Here is a 19,867-nt window from a genome sequence, read left to right as displayed (position 1 = left end):
CTTCAGACCTAGAGACACATACAGACTGAAAGTGAGGGGATGGAAAAAGATATTCCATGCAAATGGAAATCAAAAGAAAGCTGGAGTAGCAATTCTCATATCAGACAAAATAGACTTTAAAATAAAGACTATTACAAGAAACAAAGAAGGACACTATATAATGATCAAGGGATCGATCCAAGAGGAAGGTATAACAATTATAAATATTTATGCACCCAACATAGGAGCACCTCAATACATAAGGCAAATACTAACAGCCATAAAAGGGGAAATCGACAGCAACACAATCATAGTAGGGGACTTTAACACCCCACTTTCACCAATGGACAGATCATCCAAAATGAAAATAAATAAGGAAACACAAGCTTTAAATGATACATTAAACAAGATGGACTTAATTGATATTTATAAGACATTCCACCCAAAAACAACAGAATACACATTTTTCTCAAGTGCTCATGGAACATTCTCCAGGATAGATCATATCTTGGGTCACAAATCAAGCCTTGGTAAATCTAAGAAAATTGAAATCGTATCAAGTATCTTTTCCGACCACAACGCTATGAGACTAGATATCAATTACAGGAAAAGATCTGTAAAAAATACAAACACATGGAGGTTACACAATACACTACTTAATAACGAAATGATCACTGAAGAAATCAAAGGGGAAATCAAAAAATACCTAGAAACAAATGACAATGGAGACACGACAACCCAAAACCTATGGGATGCAGCAAAAGCAGTGCTAAGAGGGAAGTTTATAGCAATACAAGCCTACCTCAAGAAACAGGAAACATCTCGAATAAACAACCTAACCTTGCACCTAAAGCAATTAGAGAAAGAAGAACAAAAAAACCCCAAAGATAGCAGAAGGAAAGAAATCATAAAGATCAGGTCAGAAATAAATGAAAAAGAAATGAAGGAAACAATAGCAAAAATCAATGAAACTAAAAGCTGGTTCTTTGAGAAGATAAACAAAATTGATAAACCATTAGCCAGACTTATCAAGAGAAAAAGGGAGAAGACTCAAATCAATAGAATTAGAAATGAAAAAGGAGAAGTAACCACTGACACTGCAGAAATACAAACGATCATGAGAGATTACTACAAGCAACTCTATGCCAATAAAATGGACAACCTGGAAGAAATGGACAGATTCTTAGAAATGCACAACCTGCTGAGACTGAACCAGGAAGAAATAGAAAATATGAGCAGACCAATCACAAGCACTGAAATTGAAACTGTGATTAAAAACCTTCCAACAAACAAAAGCCCAGGACCAGATGGCTTCACAGGTGAATTCTATCAAACATTTAGAGAAGAGCTAACACCTATCCTTCTCAAACTCTTCCAAAATATTGCAGAGGGAGGAACACTCCCAAACTCATTCTACGAGGCCACCATCACCCTGATACCAAAACCAGACAAAGATGTCACAAAGAAAGAAAACTACAGGCCAATATCACTGATGAACATAGAGGCAAAAATCCTCAACAAAATATTAGCAAACAGAATCCAACAGCACATTAAAAGGATCATACACCATGATCAAGTGGGGTTTATCCCAGGAATGCAAGGATTCTTCAATATACGCAAATCAATCAACGTGATACACCATATTAACAAATTGAAGAAGAAAAACCATATGATCATCTCAGTAGATGCAGAGAAAGCTTTCGACAAAATTCAACACCCATTTATGATAAAAGCCCTGCAGAAAGTAGGCATGGAGGGAACTTTCCTCAACATAATAAAGGCCATATATGACAAACCCACAGCCAACATTGTCCTCAATGGTGAAAAACTGAAACCATTTCCACTAAGATCAGGAACAAGACAAGGTTGCCCACTCTCACCACTATTATTCAACATAGTTTTGGAAGTGTTAGGCACAGCAATCAGAGAAGAAAAAGAAATAAAAGGAATCCAAATTGGAAAAGAAGAAGTAAAGCTGTCACTGTTTGCAGATGACATGATACTATACATAGAGAATCCTAAAGATGCTACCAGAAAACTACTAGAGCTAATCAGTGAATCTGGTAAAGTAGCAGGATACAAAATTAATGCACAGAAATCTCTTGCATTCCTATACACTAATGACGAAAAATCTGAAAGTGAAATTAAGAAAACACTCCCGTTTACCATTGCAACAAAAAGAATAAAATATCTAGGAATAAACGTACCTAAGGAGACAAAAGACCTGTATGCAGAAAATTATAGGACACTGATGAAAGAAATTAAAGATGATACAAGCAGATGGAGAGATATACCATGTTCTTGGATTGGAAGAATCAACATTGTGAAAATGACTCTACTACCCAAAGCAATCTACAGATTCAATGCAATCCCTATCAAACTACCACTGGCATTTTTCACAGAACTAGAACAAAAAATTTCACAATTTGTATGGAGACACAAAAGACCCCGAATAGCCAAAGCAATCTTGAGAACGAAAAATGGAGCTGGAGGAATCAGGCTCCCTGACTTCAGACTATATTACAAAGCTACGGTAATCAAGACAGTTTGGTACTGGCACAAAAACAGAAATATAGATCAATGGAACAGGATAGAAAGCCCAGAGATAAACCCACGCACATATGGTCACCTTATCTTTGATAAAGGAGACAAGCATATACAGTGGAGAAAAGACAGCCTCTTCAATAAGTGGTGCTGGGGAAATTGGACAGATACATGTAAAAGTATGAAATTAGAACACTCCCTGACACCATGCACAAAAATAAACTCAAAGTGGATTAAAGACCTAAGTGTAAGGCCAGACACTATCAAACTTTTAGTGGAAAACATAGGCAGAACACTCTATGACATCCATCACAGCAAGATTCTTTTTGACCCAGCTCCTAGAGAAATGGAAATAAGAACACAAATAAACAAATGGGACCTAATGAAACTTAAAAGCTTTTGCACAGCAAAGGAAACCATAAACAAGACCAAAAGACAACCATCAGAATGGGAGAAAATATTTGCAAGTGAAGCAACTGACTAAGGATTAATCTCCAAGATTTACAAGCAGCTCATGCAGCTCAATAACAAAAAAACGAACAACCCAATCCAAAAATGGGCAGAAGACCTAAATAGACATTTCTCCAAAGAAGATATACAGATTGCCAACAGACACATGAAAGAATGCTCAACATCATTAATCATTAGAGAAATGCAAATCAAAACTACAATGAGATATCATCTCACACTGGTCAGAATGGCCATCATCAAAAAATCTAGAAACAATAAATGCTGGAGAGGGTGTGGAGGAAAGGGAACCCTCTTGCACTGTTGGTGGGAATGTAAATTGATACAGCCACTATGGAGAACAGTATGGAGGTTCCTTAAAAAACTACAAATAGAACTACCATACGACCCAGCAATCCCACTACTGGGCATATACCCTGAGAAAACCATAGTTCAAAAAGAGTCATGTACCAAAATGTTCATTGCAGCTCTATTTACAATAGCCAGGACATGGAAGCAACCTAAATGTCCATCGACAGATGAATGGATAAAGAAGATGTGGCACATATATACAATGGAATATTACTCAGCCATAAAAAGAAATGAAATGGAGGTATTTGTAATGAGGTGGATGGAGTTAGAGTCTGTCATACAGAGTGAAGTAAGTCAGAAAGAGAAAAACAAATACAGTGTGCTAACACGTATATATGGAATCTAAGGAAAAAGGAAAAAAAAAGGCCATGGAAAACCTAGTGGCAAGACGGGAATAAAGACACAGACCTACTAGAGAATGGACTTGAGGATATGGGGAGGGGGAGGGGTGAGATGTGACAGGGTGAGAGAGTGTCATGGACATATATACACTACCAAATGTAAAATAGATAGCTAGTGGGAAGCAGCCGCATAGCACAGGGAGATCAGCTCGGTGCTTTGTGACCACCTAGAGGGGTGGGATGGGGAGGGTGGGAGGGAGGGAGATGCAAGAGGGAAGTGATATGGGAACATATGTATATGTATAACTGATTCACTTTGTTATAAAGCAGAAACTAACACACCATTGTAAAGCAATTATACTTCAATAAAGATGTTTAAAAAAAAAAAAAAGATAATAAGCTTAGTGCTCAGTAAAGCTAAGTGAAGCTCACATACATGGCCTTTGATTTGAGTATCCTGCTGAAGTATAAACGTCTATCATTGGTTTTGCTGTATCACAGTTTCACCATTTTTTGAACTCTTCACCCAAGTTTCAAGTCTAGCAAGTCTCTGAATTTCAAATAGTTTCATTTGTCGTGAGCAGTTTTCCTACAGTTGTGCCTCAAGGTCAATCATTCCTCCCCAAAGTGTAAACTGTTTGACTTTCTATTGTCCTTCATCTTACTCTCATGACCATTTCCTCAATTTGCAAGGAGGATTGAAAGAGGATCACAACCCAAGTGAAATGTTGTTGACAGTGAGCTGAAACAGGGAAGAATAGAAGGAAGTAGAGAGTCTGAGTGCTGGGACCAGCTATGCCATTAACAAATTCATTCATCAGTTTATTCACTAGGTGAACATTTACAAAGCGCATATTATGTACCAGGCATATGCTAGGTACCTGTGGGATGGTGGTAAGAGGGAAAGACAGTCTCTGCCCTGTTGTTTGACACTGGAAAAGCCATGTCATTTCTCTCAATTTTAGCACTCTCTTCTGTTATCTAAAGGGGGTGGGAGGTTCTCAAATGTCCTCTTTAGCACTGCATCCTGTGGATTCACAGCTTCTTTTCTCTCCATTAACTCAGAAACAGAAGACTATGCCTGTGCACCTCCCACCCTAAAACAAGCAAATAACATTTTGAAGAAAAGAGAAGGAGAAGAGGAATGTGAACAACTGAGAAGTTTTCAGCACTGCTGTGTGCCCTGCAAGAGTCCTCTCTCATCTCTAGGAATAAATGCAGCAATGGTAGTCACATTTCTCTTAATAACCTCATAAATGTTTTTACAACCTTTTCTTGAAATCCTAGACATTATTGGGTCAAGTTAAGAAAGCAGAAGGAGAGGAGGAGGAGGAGAATAAGACGAAGATGACAGGAAAATACCATATGCTATTTGGTGCCTGGCTAGGAAAATGGCCAGGGCTATTTTGGTATGGGACCACTTACCATGGTATTACTTTTGTTTAACCTTTCTGTGTACAATGGCTTCAAGTTCACACAGAAATAACTAAAACTATGCATCTTTTTACCACACACACAGATACAAACTTCAATTTGTGTTGCTCAGAATGTAGATATGATCGAAAGTATAGGTTCCACACAGGTCATTAAATGAATTTCTTCTTTGCTGAGGACATAATTAACAGACAGAGATTGCCTATGTTGCAGTGTTAAGGTTCATGGTCATAGACACATATCTCAATGGATCAAGTTAATGGTCTGAGATGTTAGGACACTGAGCAAAGCAGGGATTTAGGGGATAGAATCCCCCCCAAATAAGGGAAATATTGTGTGGTCATGTAATCTGCTTCCATTAAAAAGAAACTATAATTAGTACACAATCATGAAATTTAAAAAGAAATGTAATGACGAAGATCTTCCCATGCCTCATTCATAGTTAATGGTGCTATTTTCGTGCAATGTTGAAAGTATTAAGGGACCTGCCATCTCTAAAGAGTGTGATAAGTGGAGCCTGATGTGAGATTAAGGACTTTAGTTAGCAGAGCTGTGCCTTACAAGGCAGCTGTTTCATGATGGACATAACTCTGGGGAGGTTACTGAGTAGAAAGGATTTTCAGGACAGTTTGCTGTGTGCTGTGTTGCGTAGTTTCCCTTTGAAGTCCCCTTAAGAAAAACTTCAGTAGAGATGTACATGATTTTTTCAAAACTTTTTGAATTATTATGTGGCCATTTGTTTGTATCGTTGTGCTGGAGACCAGGCCATTTCTACGGTGAGAGCAAAATGAGCCAGTTTTACTTAGATTACCCATTAACATCGGTGAGGTGGAACAATGAAGTAGAAATTGCAGTACTGACTTTTAAGTCGAATACACAAAACTTACAAAATATCTTTCCTATTGCCCTCAGAACAATAATGATTTCTAATCTGAAATTATATGCAATCAGTTTGGAAGACTGATTTTATTATTACCATCTGTTCCTGGGGCGTATTGGAGATTGCTTCTGTGCCCCAAATCCAGTGATTTCAAATCATTCCTGCCCAACTTACATCCTTCTCTTTACCCCAGTCTGTGGAGGGTTTTGGAGTGTTTATTATTATTTGGATACATGGAGTATTTCCTCCTTCTTCTTCTTGTTAGTATTACTATTATTATTAATTTTAATAGTGTGAAATTAAATAATATGAAAGACTAAAAATTAAGAACATTTAATTTCAAGGGAAAGCAAATCCAACTGCATTTCAATTTTGGCAAAATAGCTTAAGCATTTGATGTTATTCAACCTGTTCAGAGGATCCCAAACATACTTCACCACTTTGCCATTTTGGACTTTCCTTCTCTGTTAAGACACCATTATTTTTGGCCATGATTTAGCTGGTTCACTAAAAATGGATTTTTGATTATTTTTGGAAGTGACTGGCTATATTGTCCTTTTCACCAAATGTCTTAAAACGGTCTGGAAAATACTGACAGACTCTCCATCAAAACTTTTGTATTAGGAAGACATGATACAGTGGAACGTGGCTTTTGGAACTTTGTAGACTTGAGTCCAAGTTTTGAGTTTAATTTTAAAATATCAGTCTAACTATCTTTTTAACTATGAGAATCAAGGTTATGTTGCTTAATTTCTCTGAGTCCTACTTTCCTTATCTAAAAACAATTTTTAGGAGTATTTAGTAGATATACATGTCAATATAGATATATCTCAAGAATACATACATATATATAGTGTATTTGCTTCTAAGATCAAATTTTAAAAATTCCAAGTACAAATTCCAAGTACTTCTTTCTGTTTACAGAAAATAAAATGTTGATTTGGTCTTTATCTGATTTTTTGACAGTATGACTATAATGAAATCATATCCTTTAGAATTTGGATAACATTTTTCTCTCAGTTAAGACTTTGGGAGGATTATTTTCCCTTTTGCTTAAAAAAGAAAAATCATTCTTCTCCCAAAAAGGAGATCACACAGATGTTTGATAATCCTGTACTTTATGTTGGCCAAAATCCTCTATTCTGAATTACTGGCTGAGCTACGTTTTATTTTTACTTAGCTAGAGTTGAAGTTGCCTACAGTTTTGTGGGGCCATTTTCCATAGCAAAATAAAAATATATATTCACTAACTGTATGCACTTGAGGTTCTGAGCATATGCTTAATCTTCCCATGGGACATTTTATAATTGTGTTGCCTAACTGATTCACGGCCTACATGTACCAGGGTCAGTAAATGAGATGAGGATACAAATGTCTGTTTCCCCTTTTCATACAACATGGGGGTTTCTAGTCTGTACTAATCTGGGTCTGAGTAACCAATCATCCAAGTTAGAATGGGGTAGGAGGAGCAAGCCAAGAGTTCAGCCATGAGGGTAAGAAAATGAAGGTAACCGATGATATGTTAAAAGGTAAATAACAGTCAGTGAAAAGCAAGGGCTGGAAGAAATGGAGAATTGAATAAATTCCCTGAAGCAAACGGTCGCATATTTACAATGGCTTTTATTTCATAGACGTCTGTAATTTTGGAGTGAATCTTGTGGGAAAATTTAAAGTACCTTCACTGTTCATAAAAATATTGAAACCGGGCAGGACCCTGTGGGGCTTCTGGGCACAAAAGTCTTTCTGCGTCCTCTGTTTTCTTGTTAGCTGGAAATAGGCTTCATTCAGCTTCCATGACCTTCCCTGAATTCCAACAGGCAGGTTCAAACAGTTGCTAATTCGGGAAGGCCAGAGAATAGTCAAGAAACAATAGTGCAGCCTTGGGGCAGGGTCCTGGTTCCCCCTCAAGGGATATATGTAACAATATCTTTGAGCTATTTTGCAGAGACTGAAATCCCCACCAGGTGGGAGAAGTTAATGGTATGCTGCCCACAAGCATGTAGACCCCAGACCTGTTGGAACCAGAAGGTTGATGAAGCTGACTCCCAATTACCTCACCACCGACCAATCAGAAGAATGTCCACAAGCTAATCACACCCTCTTTAACCATTACTATAAAACTCCTCATTACCCTCTTCAGGTCAGGACACACAGTTTTGAGGGCATTAGCCTGCTGTGGCCCCCTTTTCCTGGCAAAGCAATAAAGCTATTCTTTTCTTCTTCACCCAAAACTCTGTCTCTGAGATTTAATTTGGTTTTAGGGTACAGAAGCTGGGTTAGCTTCAATATTATGGAAAGTCTGCCAAAGGGCCCCTCCCAACTCTTCATGATATTCACCCAAGCAAGCATTATTTCAGGGTCTACTAAATGCACATAGCTACAGATCGCTGCTCTTAGCAAAGCCACTTTTACAACCATCTTATCAATGTTTGAAGGGAAACCATTAACTGTTTTGAAGAAACCATATCACAGTTCTCCTGAGATTATAATAAAACCATCTCTCTTCAAGACATAGGGTGCAAAAATGTAGTTCAGCTACTGAATCTTGTTTCATATGACTCAATTAAAATAGGTTTCCTACATCTTCTGGGTAAAGATGACAGACGATGTAGCTCAGTTGTAGGGCACGTAATAGGGATGCCTCAGATCATTCCAGGGCATAATCTTAAAGTCAGCAAAAGATATGTCAATCAGATCTTCAATCCTGGTTTACCCAGAAACAACCTTATGAGTACCTTCTTGAAAAGTCCCAAACTGCTTCCTCTACTATCTTTTCATCATAATCTCTGCAATAAAAAAGTCTTATGTATTTTCTAAAACACTTTGTGTCTACATAGACTCAATTATAGCAATTATTCCTCTTGCTTCTGGAGGGCTTAAGGGAGAGAGTTTTAGAAAGCAAATCATCAAACATAAAAGTATAGTTTTATGTCTGCGACAAGACAGTGGTGCTCATTTTACAAATTACAGAAAGTAAAACTTAACAAAATCTGTGTAGCTAGAGGGAGAGGCAGAGTTTTTCTTTTTCCCTAGGAGATGGTAGATGATCACATCATAATCTGGAGGAAAGGAGCGTTCTTCCTATGGTTGAGATAAACTGGATTAATCAAAGAATCCTGTTAGAAGGTAAAGAGCAAGGGGAGAAAGTTTACTTGCAGTTTAGTAATGCTGTGATAAACCTGCAAGCCTCAAAAAAGCACAAATATTTGTCTTGTGAAGATATAGTCTCTGGGCCCTACCACTGCATTAAAACCATACTCAGGGCATCACCTGTACCACTATTCTTGTGAGGCTTTACATAATTGGTTGACAGTTCTTTGCCCCATAAATAAATCACCCCTATTAAGAAGAGCCAGAGGTAAATTTTTAGTTGGCCAAAAAGTAATTTTTGGTCACCACAGATATTTAGCTTTAGCATTTAAAAGTTCCTTAAATTCACTGCACTGATATACGTGGGCTTCTTAGGATCAAAGATCTTGATGGACCATGCATGCGCTTTGGAGTCTCTTACACTTGGCTTTAAATTATACCTCTCCACTATTCCAATGATCACCAGATAACTAAAGACTTCAACCTGGAAACTGTGCTCAGACTTCTATTACCTTATCATTTTCCTATGAAACGAAGATAACACCTTCCTCAGAAAAATATAATCACACACATGATAACAACTGTAACGTCGTCCATCCAGAAAATCACCTGACACATTCTAGCAACTCAGTGATGTGTTCCCTAGTATTGCATTTTAGACAGCTCTTGTAACTTAAAAATATTTTAATTGGTTTTAAGAATGCCTATATAGACTAGAGACACTAACAATTGAAGATATAGGAAAAATCTTTACCTGGGAAAACCAATGATTGCGTTTTTTTATTATTTTCTGTTGACTTTTTTAAGCTCCCAGGAAAAAGAACAAAAATAAAAGCTTTCTTGCGTTTTTATGACAATGACAATAAACTTGGAAAAGATTCTATTTGTGATAAGTTTTGGAGACAGAAAATTCATTTGGGGAATGGCCAGGGGAGCTGCAATAGAAATTAGAAGAAAGAAGAATCAGAAAAATAGAAACTGAACAATTTCATTTTTAAAAAGGGGTAGAGGGAGAAGAACAACAGAATAACAATATATGGCATAGCTAAAAAATAGTTTTATCAAATATTAAAAGATTACCTATGAGTTGAAACAATAACAAATATTCATCTAAATTTCTGGGAGTCTTTTCAAGCTACTCTAAATTTCAGCATTTGTGGAATTATGCTCATTACAGTGTTTTAATAAGTCATTAGTAATGAAAATAATATATTATTTTTAAATCTGTAAATGAATCATTTAGAATTAGCTCTCCAAAAATAGGTTCAACTGCCTCACATTAAACAAACTGACAGTTATCATTTTGAGAAGCTACATATGCCCTTGTACTGACTATTCTGTTATAGAAAAAAGTATTTAAATTTATGGTATAAAATTAATTTGGGGTTTTTGATTTTTTGGAACTAGGTGCTTCAAGTATAACAAGAAAACCAGTGTCTAATGCTGCCTTGAGAATTACAGAAGAGAAACATAGGATGTTAGTTTAAAACGAATCTTGGTCACCTATGTTTTACAGATGAGGTCACGGAGGCCCAAAGAGAGAAACTGTCTTCCAGTATGGTTGCTCAGGAAAAAAAGAGAGTAGCAAAATAATTGTTAATCAAGTTCAAGAAAACAAATTTGAATCAAAGACAAAGCTAAGAATAGAAGGAAACTTTGTCAGAATTATTAACACAAACAGCCTTTAGAAGAGAGAACCATATCTATGCAAATATGTGTCTAAGTAGGGGTGGTGGGCATTATACATTGAGTGGAAACATTAGCTTCTCTGCATGGCCCTGAGCAGAAATAAAAGACAGATTTTTCTCCATAAATGTAGAAAATGTTTGACTAATCTGGGCTATTTTGCCCCCACGGGTCTTGCCTATTATTAGGCTTCCCGGCAAATCAGATTCTTTCATTTGCAGTGGCTATAATCATATGAATTAGAGGTTTCATTTAGACTCATCTCACCTCACCCAGTGGGAAGTATTTTGTCATTTTCACTAGAGAAAAATAACATTTGCCAATATGAATGAGGAATCAAAGATGCTCAATTACATAGCTGATCTCTGTCATCCACGGATATCTGAGAATCCTACCTGCCTTGTCCAGAACTTTGTCCTGATTTGGAAAAACTGCATTGTGAATGTTTAATTTCCATAATGTTCTTTTGGGTGACCTGCATGCTAATAGTTATCAAGACCTGTGATAACCTGCATTCTGTCTGTTATCAGAAGCTATACCTTCCCCTCCCCAGGCTATTAATCTTCATGAGAACTTAGAAATTCTGAACAGTATTCAGACTTGAAAACAGACTATTAGTTTTATAAGACATTTCATTTCCAGTTTATTTTGACATTTCCATTTCAATCCTGTATTCTAAATGTCTATACAGGAAGCTTAAGGAAAACACTTTTAGCATCTAGCCAGAACAGTTGGACAGACATGTACAGATATGGGCCATATATATAAAATTGCTGTGAGGATGAAGAGGAGGGAAGGAAACGAGCATTGCTCTGTACAGTATACGTCCAGGTGGGACTCATTAACTCCATTTCAACAGATGAAGGCTTGTTCAGTCATTTAAGTGACTTGTTTGCAGCCTTATAAATTAGGACCTGGACTAGACATCATCTACTCCAAAAAGCTTTCCCAAATACTTTATACCCGCAGGTTTCAAACTAGGTTAGGTGCTTCTATTGTAACCTGCTTTTTTCTAGCAACGATAATAGTAATAAAATTATTATAATGGAAGAGAAAAGAGTTAATCTTTCAGGACTTACTCTATGATGAGATCTATAATGAGCACATTTCATCCAGCATTTTATTTATTCCTCAGAGCCCACTATAAAAGTTGTGTTTTTTAATCAATTTATAGATGAGGAAGCTGAGGTGCTAAGAAGTTAAATAATATACCCGAGATTACACAACTGGTGACTGTCTGAATTTGGAATCCATACTCCAACAATTTTAGTCCAGAGCACATCCTCTTATTTTGTCCTCTCTGATCACTGCATTACATGTTCTTTAAAAGCAGGGCCCTCCTGCCATTTAGTCTGTATTATTCAGAGCCTGCAAAATGACTGGGCCATATCATATGCTTTATAAATGTTTGTTTTCCATATCATACACCTCCTAAAACATAGGTTTTAAAGTATACTTTCAAAAGGGTAAAGTTCTATTTAAGTATATGAAATTAGTTGAAGCTAGAACACACGGGTAAAGTGATGTTTCTGAGTCTGGCTATATTTGAATCTTTCCCTTTCTGTATCACATTAGGGAGTGCTTTAAGAGATTGAATTTAAATAATAATTAAAAGGACAGAAATCCAAGAACGGCTGCTCCATATGCAGGAGTTTAGACAGAAAGAAAGATTTAGAGAAGGATTGTGATGGAAGGGAAAGTATCACGGAAAATAAATGTTACTTTAGAAAATATGAAGGAAGTGGCTGCTTTTCCTACTGTTTGTTATATTAAATGTGTGTTCTACAATGTGAAGTAGCTCACAAAAGGTTTTAAGTAGCCCAAGGCTTTAAACATTTAATGGTAGAGAATTGTTGAGCAATAAACTAAAACCAAAGAGGATGGTTCCTTTCACTTCTAAGGATTTGGAATCAGTGAGAGCTGAACCCTACAAGAAAGTAATGAAGTTCACCTTTTGTGCCTGTATTTTTACAGATCTCCTTAAGGTATAAGAATTTATCCTTTCACCAGAGACTATAATTAATATTTTACAGTAGAATTAGATGTTTTCACCAAAGATGGAACAGAAGACCCCAAGGAAAACATTGTTAAGAGAAGGGTATAAAAAAGACAAGATACTGCCTGAAAATGTACCTTAAAAGAAGTGTGGAAAGCTTCAACTAGGAAAAAAAAAAAATGTTACCAACTTTTTCCTAAAAAAACGTAATAGAGATTCCTGTCTAGGTCCTTCTGCCTGAAATGAATATTTAAAATCTAGATACAGTGTATCCCTTTTGGAGATAGACTATCAAATCACTTGGGAGTCTTTGAATATAAAACACAGAACCAAACAAACCCAAAGAATAATTTAAAAGACAGTCTTCCCCTGCAGCCCAAGTTAGTCTTCCCAGATCTCCAACTCAACCTAATTCCCCAGTCCACCAAAAACAAATCAGAAATCTAAATACCGATTCATGAGGGGAAAATCAATCCTCCTCCCCAACTCCACCCTGTAGACATTTGGTTCCTAAACGGTGTTCTAATATTTAAGAACCATTTCAGAAATAGCTTCAGATAGAGAAAGATCCAGTTAGAACCATGGTATCTAAGGATAACTCCCTCGTTTAAAATTGATTGTACTGAAACTAACATAACTCTTATTTAAGCTCTTTTCATTGACATCAGTGTGTTTAAGCTATCTGAGCTAGTGCTACATTTGTAAATGACCTGGGCAAACTATGACCCATGGGCCATATCTCACACGAGGACTACTTTTGCATGACCCGTGAACTAAGAATGGTTTTTATACATTTTTATATAGTTGAAAAACATTCAAAAGAAGAATAATATTTCACAACATGTAAACATGATGGGAAATTCAAATGTCAGCGTACCTAAATAAAGTATGTTGGAACACAGCCATGCTTTCTCATTTACATATCATTCATGAGTGCTCTCAACCTATGACAGCCAAGCTGAGCAGTTATAAGAAAGAATGTAAGGCCCAAGAAACCTGGAATATTTACTAGCTGACCCTTACAGAAAAAGTTTGCAGCCCCTTGATAACAACTGATTTTCTGGGACAGAGTTCATTTCAAATTTTATCTTCTATTGTGAATATGTATCCCAATTGCTTGGCAAAACATGTGTTAACTATAAATCTCCATCTGAATAGTATACAATGACTTGCCTCTCAAAATAATCAAGTTCTTGGCATTCAATGGGCACTTGGAATAGGAATTTGTTATTCACTGAGTCCTGGTTTCTCATTCACAACCTAGTGAAGAATCCAGTTTTGACCCACACTTACTTAACAGTGAATAACCAGAAGATCATTTAGAGCAAAACACCCTTAAGGATGACATGCGAGTCAATTTATTCAATAATTTTTTACCTGGTATGAGCTAGCAGCTATACTTGGGAAGTTACACAGATTCTTCAAGTGCAGGGCTTTGGTAATCCAAAAAAGAATGAGATACAGTCTCTACCCTCAAAACACTTTCAACATATAGAAGAACACCAGCTAAGGTGGGAAGTCACAGTATGTGTTTGGGGAATAAATTTGTTCTATGGTTTCTATACCAGTATGGGAGCTCTTTAGAGGTTGTTGGTAAAATGAGGGAAATAAGCACATAATTGTTAGTGTTTTATAAAGACAAATTGGTTCAGTTTAAAATCAATTATTTATTCCAAATTTGTCATCTTTATGATTTTTTTTTAGTTAAAAGTCTTTATGAAAAATGATGACAGAATATAGTAGATGGCATTCTTAACTATTGTTACTTTTTATATTAATCTTATCTGTTAAATCTTATATGTTAAGGATATTTCCACAGTCCCAAATCAAAATAATAATAATATAAAAATCCATGAAATCCCAAAGTCTGGAAACTACTGGTCTGGTTGACAAAACATAGAGTCCATGTGAGGTTGGTGTGTTCAAATTATTCAGAATCATGATGGCCAAGTGGAAAACTTCAAATTTAATTTATGAGTCAAAGGGGAGCCATTAAAAGTTTTTGAGCTAGAGAATGACATATTTAGAGCTGTGCTTCAGGAAGATTAATTTGGCAGCAGGAAGGATTGGCTGAGGAAGAGACTGGAAGCAGGGAGACCGTTCAGGACAAGACTGCTATTGTCCAAATGAGATGGCACAAAGTCCTGAAACTGATAGTGATCATGGGAATAGAAAGGAAAGAACAGATGGGGGACACATGTGGAGTCAGACTTGACAGGACCTTGTGACCAACTGGATATAAAGGATGAAAGAACAGAGTCAAAGACGATACCATGGCTTAGTGCTAGGCAACTGGATAGACTTGGGTGCCATCATCAGGAACAGCAAATGTTAAAGGAGAAACAGATTTGGGATGACTGCAAATGCAATATTAACTTTACAGTGAAGAACAACAGCTAATCTAGATTTAAGGGGATGGCCACTGAAAATATGAATTTGACTAAGCAAATGTAATACTGGCATGACCTCTTCGTTTTAATGCTTAGAGATATGCTGCCTAGGACCTGTTGGAACAGAAGTCTACAGTACTATACTTTCAGGGCATGTTACAATTTTAAGTGAACCAATACAATGAGGGCTATCCTTCCTTAAGTGAAAAAGCACCTCAGGGGAAAAGTAGATCATAAAAGTCTAACACTTTTACAGATTCCTTAGTTTACAGACAGGAAAATAGCTCCTCAAATTCCAAGAAATCTGCATTTTCTATGTATTTGCTGGCTGGATCCATCAGCCACCTATTTGGCTCAGGGAAACAGCCAGTGTGCTGTGATGTAAAATTATCACTCCAACTGCCTGAGTTCCCAGTATCTAGGACCATAGATCATAAATAATTCCAACAATTCTAAACTTCAAGAATGTAATGAATTATGAGCTTTTCATCAGAAGACATGAGGATCAATAGAAGCAGAGGGTTTCTAGATAAGTACATTCCATAATTACTGCTTAGGACTGAATAAATCAATTTAATACCACACTTCAGAAAAGTTTTCAAAACGTATTTTCCCCCAGATTTATTAGAGTAGTGGTGTCTTGGTTCATGGTTCCATCCCATCTCCTTCTTAATATAACCTTTTAAGGAAATTTAATTTCTACTTCAAAAGGAGTTACATAAAACATCAATTCTCTATAACTGGATTTGACACATTTACGTTTTATTTTTTTTTTCCCCTGGAGATGAATCAATCATTCAGTTACTTCTCATTTTATCTTTATTCAGTGTGCAAGTAATTTAAATTTATCAGACTTCTTTAGCAATTAGATAATAAATAGGTATTTAAATATTCTTTGCTTGCAATCTAATAGTCCAGGTAATGAGGCTGAAATAGACTGCATGATGCATGCCAAGCTGGTCACTTCTTTCAAATTTAATAAACCTTTTGCAGAATAATTAAAAAATGAACACTTGCTGATCACCTTAACAGTCTACAAAACTGTAAATAATTGAATACTTTAATGCTCAGTAACATTAACTGTAAAAAGAAATTCATTTGGGCTATTATTTCTGTTGTAAGAAGTACATTAAAGGGTAACTTGAGCCATAATACAAATGTCTATATTTGTTTTGTGGCATGTGTGTCTGTATTGCAATGTAGATATATAATTAAAAACCCACTGGTCTTCTAAAGAGAATTGTTTGCAGTACATAAAAGAGGATTGTTTTACAGCTCAACATTGCAAATACTGCAAAGATGAAATAACTGATGATTTTTATAAAGCAAAAAAAGAATCTTAATAAAAACTAATGTCATCTAAATCTCCAAGGCTTTCTTACTGTTCTTGTCAATTGAGTATTGCATTAATGAGTTTTAAGTATGTATGAGTTCCGTTAAATATTCCGTAAGAAAATAAAATGAGAGATCCCTGAGTATACAAAGGGGAAAAATCAAGGTAAATATCAGGAAGCTCTTGCAGAAGAAGGAATATTAGATGTTAAAAATAAAAAAAGTTACCAACAATGCCCACAGAAATTCTTTCGCTACTGAATTAGGAATTTGCGATCTATAAGCCTAAGAAGGCCAAGAACTAAGTGAAAGGGAAAATAATAGACTTTGGTGGTCATGAAAACTCTTTCTCACCCAAGGACTTGAAAAGGAAGGAGAGGCAAGGTAAGGAAACCTTTGCCTTTGCCTTCCTTTCTCAACTGAAAGGGCCCCAGAGTGGCACATCCTTCCTGACCTAGGATCCTGAGGCCACATCGTTATAACTCAAACCCAGGAGAAATCAGGATATTTGAAAATGAATGGTAGATTTTTTTGGGGGGGCGGGGAATCAATAATAGTTATAGAAACATCACTTTTAGAATTCATTTTCAATCAGGCAAGGATATTTTTAAAATGAGATGTTGAGAGGAATGTTTGTAGAGATTGCTATAGCCCTTTATATCATGTAATTTTTTGTCCCTGGCATTGTGTAAATCCGTTTCCCAGTCTTCAATTTCTTTAAAATTCTGACAAGCAATTTTTTGAAGACAATGATTTTATTCTTTAATTACTGGGGCTTTAAAAAATCTTTTCTTTTTAATCATATACTTAATAAAGTAGGACCCTGAAAATGGAATAGTGATTCTTCATCCTTCATGAAATATTTCCAATAAATAGAGAACTTGATATCAAGAACAGGTCCTTGAGCAAACAAAGTTACAGAATGCAAATGTGGTGTAACCTTGGGAGTATTAGCCAACATTGTAAATTCTTGCTTGATTTAAAAAGACAGACTGGTCTCCCAGAGCACTGTAATTTGACTTTAGAAATTAAGAACTTACATTAAATTATTATTAAGTGATAGACATTCTAACCACAAAGTAGCATATGCATACACTCCAGTATTCATTCTCTCTCTTTAATATTGAACACTGGATGTGATGGTTGTGTTAATTCCTGATAATGGCACTTAGCAAAGCAACTGAAGCCAACCAAATAGAGAAAGATGGCTCTGAGTTATCAATGTCCCAGTGATTAAGGTTGTAACTGGAGTTAACAACCAGTTCCTACCTTGAAACACTTACTAAAATTATTTGCTTGCCTTGAAAATGCCTCTAAGCATGAATTAAAACTGGAGGTATCCTTTTCAGATACTTGGTTGAAGTATTGAATTTCCCATCCCTTGTCTGAGCCCTTCTACCAATAGTATATTTATTTCAGAGTGACTTTTCTGCCAATGTTACAAGTGTAACTAATCCTACCAAAGGGAAGATCTGTGTTAAACCTTTACATTAAATCAAGTTTTTCTGCCTAGAACATCCTTCTCAGCTACAGTAAACAATAATCTCAGGGAGAGGGAAGGCAGAGATAGATAGAAAGAGGAAGATCTTAGTGGATGGTTCCTGCACTACTGACATCCTGATCCCTTCTTCCATGGCTGCTTTGGCTGTGTGCTTTAAGCCCTCTGGAGGAGCCAAGATGATGCAAGCGTCTAGCTCAGTACACAGCCAATCCAGCTCAGTAAATTAAAAGCTTTATAAATAGTAAACGTGAAAAGCTTTATAAGTAGCAAACATAGAAGGAGACAAGCAGGAAGATGATAAATTCTGAACTTCAGACACCATGAAGAATTAGCCTGTAGTAGATTAAGTGTAGAATCGTGGCCCTTTAGGGAACAGGGTTTATAACAAGAATAACCATCATTTGGTAGGTACATGTCCAGCAGCCCTAGTCATGAAGGATGGATGGATGGATGGAATGAAGGAAACAAGGAAGGAAGGAAAAGAGGGAGGAAGGAAGGGAAACAGGGAGGGGATTCTAAAGAAGGTACACTGGTCAAAAAAATTGCAAATGATTAACACACAGAATATCTTTCTTTTTTTTTTCCAGTGGGCTTTAGGACACTCTCAATGGGAAATTCCAATCTGACCATCATAACTCCCAAATATGTTTTATCTGGTGCTCAACATGTAATTGAAATTCAAGTTCTGCGAAGAAACAAAAGTTAAAATGAGTCCAAATTGTTCTAAGTATTTTATAGAAAAAGTATTACTTCTATGATATTTTGTGTCATCTATAAGGTCAAATATATAGTAATATCCTTTCTGTTCCTTTTCTACATAGTCTTACCACTATTTTAATAAGGAAGGAAAGTGCAGTAATTAGAAGTATTGGCTTGAAAGTCAGAAGAGCATCAGTTAGATGCCCAAATTACCTGTTTCTAGCTGTGTGATCTTAGGGAGGCAATCTGGCTTTTTTATGTCTTAGTCTTCTCACCTGTAAAATGATAATATTTATCTAAAAAAGAGTTGTGAGTATTTAGTGAGATAATGTAGATAGTTCCTGAAATGGATGTGTCCAATATTACTCATAATTCTTATTATTATAGTGTTGATAGTAGGATCTTTATCATTGTTGTTGAAAATTGTTTGCATTACCCACAAGAAGCTGATTCTGCTCCCTTGGGTAAGAATATGGGACTATTTAAAGAAAATAGAGGGACTTCCCTGGTGGTGCAGTAGTTAAGAATCCGCCTGCCAATGCAGGGGACACGGGTTTGAGCGCTCGTCTGGGAAGATCCCATATGCCGCGGAGCAACTAAGCCCGTGTGCCCCAACTACTGAGCCTGCGCTCTAGAGCCCGTGAGCCACAACTACTGAGCCCACGTGCCACAACTACTGAAGCCCGCATGCCTAGAGCCCATGCTCCACAACAAGAGAAGCCACTGCAATGAGAAGCCCGCACACCGCAACGAAGAGTAGCCCCCACTTGCTGCAACTAGAGAAAGCCCGTGTGCAGCAACGGAGACCGAACACAGCCAAAAATAAAAACAAATAAATAAATTTAAAAATAAATAGATAAACAGATCTTTTAAAAAAAAAAGAAAGAAAGAAAATAGAGATATTCTTAGCTTCAGGCTTACATGCTACAACTACCTTAATATGTTTCCCTTCCATCTTAGTGAGAAAAGAGAACATTCATATTGGGGGAGAGAATTTCTGTACTATGACTGCCTTTCCTTATCTGCATCAGAGCACTTTTAATTATCTCTTGCAGTGAAATGGAAGAATAACATGAGGAATATACAAATCAAATTCATCAGAGACAGGATTAGTGAAAAACAGTCAGACCAAATGATATAGACTACAAACATGGGGGTGGCAACTTGACCTTCCTG

The 19,867-nt window shown here is 36.5% G+C and overlaps 1 long non-coding RNA gene across 1 annotated transcript in view; it reads left to right on the top strand.

Moving 5' to 3' along the window:
* Positions 1 to 19,572, top strand: part of LOC309643070 — a 35,481-nt gene extending 15,909 nt beyond the window's left edge. Inside the window, exon 2 of the long non-coding RNA XR_014253532.1 lies at positions 4,089 to 19,572. This is a non-coding gene — a long non-coding RNA (uncharacterized lncRNA). The remainder of the gene's footprint in view (positions 1 to 4,088) is intronic.
* The last annotated feature ends 295 nt before the right edge of the window (positions 19,573 to 19,867 follow it).

Source organism: Balaenoptera physalus (genome assembly GCF_965194825.1).
Source record: "Balaenoptera physalus genome assembly, chromosome: 14".
Taxonomy (NCBI): Eukaryota; Metazoa; Chordata; class Mammalia; order Artiodactyla; family Balaenopteridae; genus Balaenoptera; species Balaenoptera physalus.
This window is presented reverse-complemented; position numbering and strand designations above follow the sequence as displayed.